Source organism: Cryptomeria japonica, chromosome 11, assembly GCF_030272615.1.
Source record: "Cryptomeria japonica chromosome 11, Sugi_1.0, whole genome shotgun sequence".
Classification (NCBI taxonomy): Eukaryota; Viridiplantae; Streptophyta; class Pinopsida; order Cupressales; family Cupressaceae; genus Cryptomeria; species Cryptomeria japonica.
The window spans coordinates 626,636,311-626,648,961 of NC_081415.1; positions in this window are offsets into that span (position 1 = coordinate 626,636,311).

Here is a 12,651-nt window from a genome sequence, read left to right on the forward strand (position 1 = left end):
TTTTTGCTTTGGGATTGGTTAGGACTAATTACCTGCCAATTGATTTGGGGAAATTCAACCCAGTCTTATGTGCTTGTGATTTCTTTTCATGCACATAGATTAGTTGTTGACACAACTCCATGAGAAAGATCTTGTTAGAAGGATACCTTGGTAGAATAAAGGGTTCACCTAAGAAACATCTGATCTAGATGTAAGTGAATGTTGGGAACTGAAGGAAAATGCATCCAAAATGAGACAATCTGTTATATGTAGCCTCTGATAATATTTTCTTCTGTAGGCTCTTATCAAACATACACTTCCACACAACAAAGAAGGCATCATTAACTCTTATAAAGTGGCTACCTTGATTCTTGATCGTAAGTTGATCATAGTATTCCGAGACATGAACTAATCTCCTGTCACCTTTAGTGGACAAACCTAGATATTGTCTCATTGAAGCGGCTGCATAAACCAGGTAGGAAGTCATATAAAATTTCAATGTTACTTTGACTTCTTTCAATTGTGTATAGAGTGCATCACTAATCTGGTCACCCCAGTCAATCATAGCAGTGCCTTTCCTGATTATATTCATGTAATAACACATCTAGCTTTGAAAGTAGTGAGAGTCCTTTAAACCCTCCACTCTTGATAACATGGTGACCATGTCATTGTACTCCTCATTGAATTCACTCCTGTGCAAAAACTTGGGCCATTGCGAGGTAGTGGAATGTCTGGCAGCAGAGAGATACACAGTATTGATGACTTTCTTGCATTTGGTCTCATTTTTCTCATAGTACTCTTGAGCACTTTCCTAAGAAATGTTAGTGACTTCTTCAATTGGAGAACCTTTGAAAATACTGTTGAAGAAAACACTATTGAGAGTCATGATGACATTTTGATCCGCATCCCTAACCTATCTTGTATTCGGATCGAAGTGATCCGCTATTGCAAGTACAAATTCCGGATCATGAGCTGCAACTGGGAAGGTTGCATATTTATGCAACTCAGATTTGATCAGGTTTGTTAGGTGGGCAGGAGCTTTCTCAACTCGGTCAATAAACTCTTGCATACTGACATGTGCAATTTCTATATCTTTGATCTCCTTGATGTTTGAGTCTACTGAACTTTCCAGGTACAAATTCAAGTATTTATAATTCTTGTACTTCATCTTTTTTGTTGATGTTTTACCCGGAGAAGATTCCAACTAGCTTGAGGAAGGCTTTGATTTATCATGAGAGGGATTTGACATTTGCAAATGACTGCATTCAACACTGAGTATTAGCTTCTTTGATAGTTATCATCATCAATAAAATCAACTTTTATGAATCGGATCGAAAAATCAGACTTAGAATAGGCTTGGGAGTAAAATTGTCAAAAATAGCAGGTCGGGGAAAAATGTTCGATCTGCACCTTAGGAGTGAAAATTTGCACATCAGACTTTAAAGTCTGATGTGCAAGGATGAAACATCTTTACTTGCATTTCAGACTTTAAAGTTTGATGTGCAAATAGGGGAAAGTCGTTGGCACATCGGACTTTAAAGTCCGATATGCAGGTGGAAAACATTTATAAAAGACCAGCACATCAGAATTTAAAGTCCGATGTGCTAGTTGGGGGAAAAGCAACTGATCGACATGTCATGTTTTAAAACCCGACATGTCAATCAAAAATTATTTCCCCTCGCTTATCAAATTTTAAAGTTTGATGTGCGAGGATTACCCTCCTACATATCAGACTTTAAAATCTGATATGTGAGGGTCAACATTGATCGTCCTGCATACTGGATTTTAAAACTCGGTGTGCAGGCTAGGGGAAGGAATTACTTTAAAGGGAAACCAGATTTTAAAGTCCGATGACCCTCCAAAGATAACGACCAAGAAAAACCAAAAAGGCGAAAATGAAAGAGAGAACAAACAAAAAAAAAAAAAATCGAAAAGAAACAAAAAACCCACCTCGATTCGCCATGACGAGAGAAAAATCCGATGAAGACTTGATAAATCCTCAAGGTCGACGAGCGAGAATGGAGGAGAGAAGATGAGGCACATGCAAAGGAGAAAAAGCAAATTGAAATGAAGAAATTAAACACCCAAAATTAATAATTAACCCTCCAAATTAGTAATTAATGTGACATTAATTACCAAACACACAGTGGATATCAGAATTTAAAGTCCGACATGCAGGAATAAAATCTTGCAAGTTGGACTTTAAAGTCCGACATGCAACTTTTAACCAGAAGACCTACATGTTGGACTTTAAATTCCGATCTGTAGGGGAAGGATTACCTCCTGGTCAGACTTTAAAGTCTGGTCTATAGGAGAAAAACCCCTTTGCACATTGAACTTTAAAGTTCGATATGCAATGACCTTTGAAAAAGGAACCCTGCAGGTTGGACTTTAAAGTCTGACCTACAGGTAAAATTGCAAATCTTTAAAAACTTGAAAACAATAAAAATGAAAAATGAAAAGCTAAATGAGCTAACCGACGAAGTTGATCAAGCTCTCCCGGAGGTCGTAAGGTACAAAACTGACCAGTTTTGTAGGGTCTCCTCACGATTTTGGCCATGCTGAAATCGAGGACAACACACCACAAAGGCAAAAAATAGCTAAGATGGCTACCTTTGTAATTTGATAGGGTTTGTTTCAAAATGAACTTGATTGAATCCTCATCAGTGGACCAAGAAAAATCCCTCCAAATGTCCAAACCTTTGTGCCCTAATTCTATGATTCTCTGTGATTCTTCATCTGTGAAAGAAATTTTAAGGTTCTTGATTTTTTGTGTGATAAAACTCATCTAATTGTACCTTTCCAACTTCTAAATATCTCAATGACTAGATTAACCCATTACAATCATGTTTGATTCCATAGGAAAGGATGAAAGAAATACCTCTTTTGTGCTAACCTTTCGTGCTTCAACTGCTCTTGGTCTTTAGTCTCTTCAAAACACAATTTCAAAATGATCACAAAATTTGATATTTATCTTGTTTGATACACCTAGGGTTCTATTGCTAAAAATTGTCTTGTCACAATGACACCATCATTTGTACTTTGCATATGCAATCTACTAGAGCACATTGAAAACAATATTAACACCAACATGTAGAGACCATGACATGCAACTCTTTGCGAGGGGTGGACAAATAGATTTTCTTTGAAGCTCTCCCTAAGCCAAAGCTATCGAATCAATTTCTAGAGGATGAAGCATCTGTACTAGACTTTGGTACAATAGACACAAACTCTTCTTTCTTTCTCCATGCCATAACATTATTCTTCTTAGATTCATTTGATTTTGCCATAGCAATCACATTCTTGCATCTATTAGCAAAATTTCCAATCTTGTTGCAATTGTAACACTTGATATTCCTTTGTCCTGAATTCATTGAAGTTGTTTTAGATCTGCACTGATTAGATTTATGACCAAAACCATATCATAGGTGACAATAACCATCGAAGGATTTATTTATCATGTTTATAAGTGATTCATTCACTCCATTCACAAACGATATATAGCTTCTATTCATAACTTTATTACTATAGTTATTAGCCTTGTGTCCAAAACTCTTGTTGGGACTCATTAAATTTGAGTCAAGTTTTGAGGCCCATTTCAAAATTTTGATCCACATTTCTAAGTGATCATAAAATGAGTCAGTTTGAATGGCCTAGTTAGAGAGAGGGTAAAATAGGGCGAGCTGATTTTCAAAGGGTAAGGCTTTGGAAACTTGTTGTACACATTTCATTTGACCTATGAAGTGATGTGAAAATTTTAGACTTTAGTTTGGATCATTTTATCAGGTACCCATTTCAAGGGGTGAGCTGAAAGTGCATTTTAGGCACAAATGAAGATTTTATTGAGTAGCTTACTTTGAGTGCTTATATCTTTTGCCCTGTTGATCATCATAAATAATTTCAAAATAGATTGAATTTTATGCATTGATGTGAGTTAGCATGCAAAATTTCAAGTCTCTAGCTATCCATTCGCTCAGTTTTCAAAGCTCAATCCATTTGCAGTTGGTATGGTTTGACAAGTCCCTGTTTCAGGACCTAGTCGAAGCCCTGTTTTGCATAAGTGTAAAAGTTGCCTCAGTAAGTGTCATGACAAAATTTTTTTTCTGGGCTATTGTTCGTATAAATGAAAAGCTATGTTTCAAATTTCAAGCTCCTGTCAATCCGTTTGATCGGTTTTCAAAAGGGTTTCTTGAGCCATCTGTTTCAGTGATCCGTACTTTCATTGCCGTATCAGTTAAAGTTGCTATTTTCATGAGTGCACCATTTGCACCCAGTCATCCTTTTGGTTGAACTAAGCATTCAAAGATTTGATATATACTTCAAGGTACCTATGTCTCAGATTTGAGGGTCTACGGAGGTCATTTGATATTTTTAAGAAAGGCATCATGAGTTGCCTGCGCATTGACTTCATCAGGTCCGCAGTGCCGACAAAGCCAATTGGTCATTTTTGACAATTAATATCTCTTCACTTAGGATTAGTTTTGAGAAACCATTTTGTAGAGTTCATGCTTGTATATCAGAGTACACGCCTATCAGATGGCGAGGTCCAGAAAGGTGTTTTGACCGGTTTGAAAATTACGTCTTCGCGATTAAATGCGAAAATGTGGCGCACGTGCCTGAAAGTTGCGAAACTCAGTTTGGTGATCCGAAAATGGTGCCGATTGATTCTAGAGGTATTTTTAAGGTTCCTAAGGCATTTCAAAGGTCATTTGCATGAAAACAAACTTTTTCTTAGTCCGACCCACTTTGGGGCCCGACCTGGCTTATGCTTGCGGATTGATTTTATTGGCGACTTGGTTCACTAAGAGATTTTAAGAATATCTAAATTTTGATTTTTCTTATGAGACATGTTATAAGAGTGATGATGATAAAATTCATCTCTTGTGCAGTCAAAATAAAGAGGCACATTTACTAAACCAAATTGCAAATTGGCAGTTAACAAAGGAGGCATTATAAACTTTCAATGCAAATGCTGGCAGGTGTAATTCCAGATTTGCAAGGTAGCCAACAATCCCTCCTCTACGTGGCAAGTGAAAGAGAAATATTTCCAATCAAATCAAATTAGTAAATGTACCAGTGTCCTCCTATGGTGCAGAGCATGTTGAAAAGGTAATAAAACCTCAAGCCAATGCAAACAACAACTTAATCCTTTGCGTGGAGTTTTAGAGGGCAGCATTTAACCTTCAAATGTAAATCTGCCAGCACCCTCCTTTCACATGCTATTGAAATGGAAAGTCATTGGAATTTTTCAGCAAATATAATAAATGGCAGCTGTTCACCCAAAGTCCAATCCTTCCTCCATGTATGAGCACAAAAGGGGATTTTAAACTCTAGTAAAATGTTTGGCAGCCACTGAACTTTCAGCAATTGGAATTGGCAAGTCCATTCTCCTCTACGTGGTTTTGTGGGCAATGTTCAGCAGTTTTAGAATCTTTCAAGCAAATGCTTTGGCAGCTCTTCCTTGCAGAATGTGGCATGTGGTTAGAAGAGGCAATGAACTCCTAGCGAGTGTGCATTGGTAGGCATCCTCTCCCTCATGTGAGCCATGAAACCTCCAACATCCTCTTCCTTCTATGTGGCTTTGGTTAAGGATGCACATACTTCTACAAATGGATATGGTAAGTATGAACTCCAACATCCCCCCACGTGGAAACCAGTAATGGTAGAGTGGCATGGCTGAATGCCATTCTAAAACTCTGAGCAAAATGCAATTAGTAGCAGCATCCTCCCTGCATGCTAGATAGAAGGCTGAAGACATTATCAAAAAGATGCATTGGGAGGAGTAAATTTTGGCTGGTGAGGGAAGTGTAAGAAATTTTCAATACAAATGAAATTGATTTGCTAAGTATCCCCCCTATGTGAAGGTGGAGTGGCCATTAGAATTTCAGCAACTGCAATCAATAGGTGTATTGCTTAATGCCACGACCTTGGTGTTTTCCCTTTGCGTGGTTGTAGCATTGAAATCCCCAGGCAAGGCGCCATTAAAACTCAGAAAAAAATGCATTCCCAGGCATAGAGCATTATCCCACATTGGTTGGGGAATGGAAAGTTTTGGTATTTATATACAAACGCACACCCACTCATAGTGTCAAAGCCTTAAAGGATTTTGACACAAGGAGTCAATTGGGCCCCCAAGCGGACCCCACGCACATAGGTGCGCTTCCCAAGGTGACCAAGGAGGTTGAGTGGCGACTAGGTGGACCCCATGCATGCACAAATCTTGAGGCAAGTTTTGCATAGAACAGATGAGTTAAAGATCGTGCAGGTTCAGAGAAGATCGATGGTGCACGTGGATTCACAAAGGGAAGATGCACAAAGAATACCCTTCACGAAATAGTGAAAAGCATGTGAGAAAAATGAAGGCTAAAGATCGAGCATGTTCGGTGAGATCTAATGGTGTGTGTGGATTCGCAAAGGAAAGATGCATGTTCATTACCCATTGCAAAACATCAAAAGATGACATGGCGCACAGGTGGCAGGTCTAGGTGGAGGTCCAGCTCGCGGGTCTCGGTGATGTGGTAGACAGGTGGCGATGATGTGGTGACAAGCAAGCAGTCGAGTGGTAGTGACAAGGCGGACACGTGGTAGATTGATGAGGTGTCATCCGAGGTGGCGCCCAATGGACCCTATCAGCCAATCAAAGGCTGTCACGTGGCAGGACGTCAGGGCCAAAAATGGATTGAAAAAGAAAAATTAAATGATATAGTTTCAACTATATAGAAAATCCAAAAATTTAAATGATGTGCACACATGAAGAATTAATTTGCCCAGAGGCTCATTTTTGCCCGAAATATCAAGTATTATATGTCGCCGGGAAGCTCTCAGAATGAGAAATGCAGTTATAGAGTTAGTTTCAATAGATATGGCATATTTTGAGAGCAGGTTCCATGAGAAATATGAAGGAATTGAAATTCAGTTGGAAAAGAGACACTTGGAAATTTCGGTTGCAGACCTAATCTTTTTCCCTCTCCTTCTGATTCCAATTTCTTCTCAATTGTAATGGTTCCAGAATTTTGGAGGAAGTGCTCCAGATTTCATGGCTTCCATTTCTAAATTTCTTGACCCAAACTTGTAAAGCTCTTTAGTTTGTTTCAGGGTACATAGATTACATTGCAGGATGGCTGATTATTTTCTAGTTGCAGATCTTACTTGTGTCAGGCATGAGTAAATTTCCCATAGTATTGTCTCTATGCATGTATTTCATTATTATGAATTGAATCCTTAAGGAGGATGAAATTTGTCAATTTCAAGGAGATTGTGTGATTGTTTATAGGCATCCTTCAATGAAGGTTTTAAACTCTGTAATCAGTCATGAATAATGGAATGTGTCCCAGATCTGATAATTTTGTGAATAAATTGAGTAATGCAGTAGTATAAGGTATTAATGCAGGAATATTGTTTAAGGAGAACCAATTTGTGACTAGGATACACATTTGCAGTTCTGTGTGTGACTCTGTTGCCCAATGAAAAAGGCACTGGTCTTGTAGATTTGGGGATAGTTTCAAATTAAATCAATTTTAAAGACAAATCTATTTCCTTTTATGCTTAGGGGTTTGTGTTGTATCCTTCCCAAGCTCTATTTCACCCATTATTTGTACAAGATCTAGCCAATCTGTATGTGCTATCTAATTTGTTGAGCTTGTGGAATGGTTTATCTGCTTCATTGGTGCTATCATGGTGAGTAAATGAGTTTGATTCAGTGCATCAAAAGGGTGTCCCCCCCTAGGTCTAGTAGAACCTGAAGTGTAGGAGGATCATTTAGGGTCCTATGTTATGTTGTCCAAGCCCTGATGTGTTTCATAGACTGAAATTGGTCGTTTCATAGAAGGATTGCAGGTGTACTTGGGTTAATCATTTTTGATGAACAACAACTCTTACAATTAAAGCATTGAGTATTCTAATTTACTTTGTTCCTACATTCTATAGCCTTATGTCCAAAAGTATTGCAATGAAAATAGTAACCATTGAATGATGGGTACCTATGAGCATTTGGCTTTCGGACTAAAGGTCCACTTACAACAAGTTCTTTATTGTAGACCTTGTTTGTATCTTTAGGTTTTTTTTCATCTTCTACCTTCTCCTCCTTGCCTTTGCCTTTCTGATTTGAGCATTTATCGAAATGAAAACCTAATCCTTCTTTGTCTTTATGAGATTTTTGTATGGTTAATAGTTTATCGAAAATGCACTGATTTCAATTACTTTTGCTTCTTCTTGTTCCATCTTTTCACATTCTTTTGTCTTTTGATTGATTGTATCCTTTAGACATTCTTCCACTTTCTTTCTCCCTTAAATTTGTAGCTTCAAATTCACAACAGTCTCATTAGCTTATTTCAACTCTTTGTTAACTTCTCGTTGCCTTGCCTTGAACTTTCGGATATGTTCTCTTAGTTTCTTGACACATTCATTTGCTTCCTTGATATTTTCTGTCAATTCGTTATTCTCAGATTCCACAATCTCCAAATGTTCAAGGGTTGTCTTCAACCCTTAATCCAAATAGTAATATCTCTCTCGAGTAGTTAAGCTAACAAAAAGGAACCAAGCTCTAATACCAATTATTGAATAGACCAAAATACTGAGAGGTGGGGGGGGGTTGAATCAGTATTCCCTTTTACAAATTGAGCTTATGAAACTTATTTTATTCTTAATTAATCATAGCACAAAAGTAATGCATGCAACATAATTGAAATGCAAGAGATACATAATCATAAGAGAGAGACACCTGATTTTTATATGTGGAAAACCCAAATGGGAAAAATCACAGAGAGGGTTAATGCTCAAGATAATATAACTAGTTATATGAGATTATAAGGCACATTGCTAGAGGGCTTACTGTCCAAATTACAATGGCTTACTGCTAGAAGGCTCACTGATAAGAGATAGAAAATGTGAATTGAGAAAAATTGTATCTACATATGCATGGGTTCAGTTTGTGATAAGCTCAAAGAACTAAACACCTACTTCTAGCAAATCTAGTCAAGAATCTCTGCAACTTTATTACAATTCACTTGCTTTAATCCACTGTCACACCAATTCTACCTTTCTTCTTCAGACACATATAAAACACTCAACAACCATAGCACACGAACACTCTCACTCATTATACCGAGCAAACCATAACATTTATACATACCAAAAGGTATATACACCAAGTCGGCCTCAAGAATTCTTTCCCCAAGAATAATTCATCGGTTTTCTAGATGATTTCACATCACATGTTACAATCACTAGACAAAAAACAAGAAAAATAAATATTCAAGGTCAGCTAGATGCAAAATGATCATATCCTCAATCTTCTACAAGCACATTTCTTAAGCACAAAAAAGTTAAGGTCATGAACAATGTATTGCCAAAATATCATCATTAGAAACCAAAAATGCGGAGGAATATGGAACATTGAAAACACTGTCAGAATATCATCATCACTGAATACACTTCCAGAGCATAACTTACGGAGCACCAAAACCTGAGTACAACAATCTTAAACTATGTCCACTATCATACCAAGAATGTATTACTATATTTGCAATGAGACAAAAGAATGTGGAGCTCAACAACCCTGAGATTTGTCAACTGTCATCTCCACAACTGCACATACATCCAGAGCACAAATTCAATTGCCACAACCAAGTCCAAAACTTGGTCAACATGAAAAACATATCCTCATACTATTAACATAAGTTTCTAAAGAAACATCCTTTTAAAAAACACATATGCAACAACTCTAACACATTTGAAACAATTCTCTCTACAACACTAGCTACCTGACATGACAACATGGTTCTTTATCTTCATACATACATACCTATCTTCTGTTGTTCTGTATCACCTTCGCTCTTACTATATCCAAACCTATCTGGATCACTAGGTTTGACCTTAATGACAAACACAAATACATTTCTAACCATTTACATACATGGAATTTTAATGTCCCTTCATTCTACTCAAGATTTTAATTAACCACCTATCTCTGTAAGCTTATCTTGCCCTATAATTGTTCTTCTATGAACTCATTATTGGCCTTCAAAACACTCTGCATTTAGTCTGAAATTCAAACTCTCTTTTAATGGGCCAATATCACACTCATTAGTTCTTGGCCAAATGTTGTCACCATAGTTGGTATGCTTCCCCTTATCACCTCCTCTCCCCTTGCTCTTGTTTGAGACACTAAAGCGTTGTCACTATTGGTCTGAACTTTTTCCCAAATTCTATGGTACCATCGTCTTTATTACTTTTTTCTTTCACAATCACACCAACTCTCTTCTCCTTGGTGGTTTACAAAACTTTCTTACTTTGAATTCGCCATTCATGATGCCCCTTTGATGCCTCTTCAAATTATTTACCTTTAAATTTGATGAAATGTAATTAAAATTTGAGGCAGTTGGTCTTCATTGCATCATGTCATTAGGAACCAATTGGTATCTTCCAAGAACGAAATGGTTGCTATAAAGATACTTTTGTTTCAAGACACTTGTCATAGATTTGGGTGCTTCTAAAGCATTTTATAAATCCATTTGTCTCCTCCAATCATTGTAATTGAGACCATACTATGATGAGGCATTCTATCAAACTTTTTGTATGCCATGCTTGTTCTACATTTGCATGTGTCTACCAAGAGGACAAACGATTATGCTTCAAATGATATTTGTATTCATTTCAAGACCTCTATAGGCTTGCGATGATGCTAATAATGTTGTATAGGTTACCTTTACCCTTGCCAATTTCATTTGCTTATAATTCCATATTTAGGATCAAATATATAGAATGTTGTCATCTGATGGTCCTTTGGATGGTATTCATAATAGTTAGAAAATTGAGAATAAATTTCTTAATATGTATTTTTTTTATGAATCAAATGAATAAATCCAGATGACATTATGTTGAACACTTTGTGGGCTTTAACCAAACTCTCACATTTGGTGTATCTGATACAAGATAAGTGCATCTTAGCAACAATCTTGATTCTATTATCATATTTAAGAGGTTTAGATGCTTGTTTGGGTGAATATTTTGTAATCAACTAACTAATTACAAAATGGTTAGTTCAGCTACAGGTATAGTGAGATTGTATCTCTCCTCAAAAAGGGGAGGCTACCTTCTGATTGCTAACTCCAACAACTAAAATCTACACTACAATTATAAACACTAAGTTACTCATTGGGTGTTACATTCATCATATTCTCTTTTTTCAGAATAGATTTTCTTCCTTGTACAATAATTCTTAAATCACAAACTCATGACATTTACAACATGTATATTACCACAAGATATTAATTGGAGAAATAATAGCTAATATATAATCAAGTTAAATGAAAAAATGACTAAAGATGTACCAGCAAATTTTAAATAACAAAGAAATCCACACAAGCCCAAAGTCTTCTATTGCTTCTCTAAACTGATCAAAGAAACAAGATTATGGTATACGAGTAGCTCAAAGTCTCCCGCATACACCATAATTTAACTGCTCTATGTGGATAATATAATAGAACACAAAGTCTCAAGACTATTACCAAATTGCACGTAACGAGACTCCAAATATAATAATATAGCGCAAAGTCTAGAAAACTATATTTCATCACCTCTTAAAAAATGATATCTCCAGACTACACAATTCAACCACATCAAGATAATGTGATAAGAAAGACATAAGAACAATCTCACCACATAACACATTGAATCCAAGGCAAAGATTAGATGCCAATTTTCTTCTTTATTGATTGAATCTTGATTTTCACTTTAAGCACAAAGTATTAAAATGCTTCTCAAATCAGTAGAGTCTCAATGCAAAGGCTAAAAGGTCTTAATTAAAATGGTGCTTCCTCCTTTATATAGAGGAAAGACTTGAGAAAAAATAGGAAATCTACAACTACTTTGACTTATTCAATAGTACAGTCCAATTTGATTTAGGACTCATGATGTGTCTACATGTAATTTTATATTTACAAAAAGACATGTAAAATGTCAATGACAAAACTACAAACTACACAACTAGAAAGCATGAAAAAATAGCTGTGTCCAGAGACACATATTCATCATCCTCATTATTTCTCAAGAACTCTTCAAATTTCTAAAGGACAACTTCCATCTCTGATTCATCAGGTCTCGATGTATGACTTGAAATGGTTTGAACCCTTGTGATAGAATCTTCTATGTTGATATATCATTTCTTGTGCTTCTTCAAAATGGTCTCAAAGTTATCCAAAATCACCTGAAAATCCACAAATTTATCAATAGAAGATATTGTGAAATCTTCTACTGCAATCTCGGTCCGAATTAGTGAATTGAATTCATGGATAACTATTTCTGTAGACACCTAAAAGTTGCACAACCAATTAAGTGAATTTTATTCATTTAATTATCCTTAATTCTTCCAATTAATTAAATTAAGATTTAATTAATATCCATATTCTTCTAATTGACCATTAATCAAATTAAATATTTGATTAATATTTCCCTTTTTCTATCTAAGCTATTTTTAATTAAATTCACATTTAATTAAAATCCCCCTTCTAGCCATTTTTTATTAAATTCACATTTAATTAAATCCCCCTTCTAACCATTTTTAATTAAATTCACATTTAACTAAAATCCCCCTCTAAACCATTTTAAATTAAATTCACATTTAATTAAAATCCCCCTCTAAGCTGTTTTTAATTAAATTCATATTTAATTAAA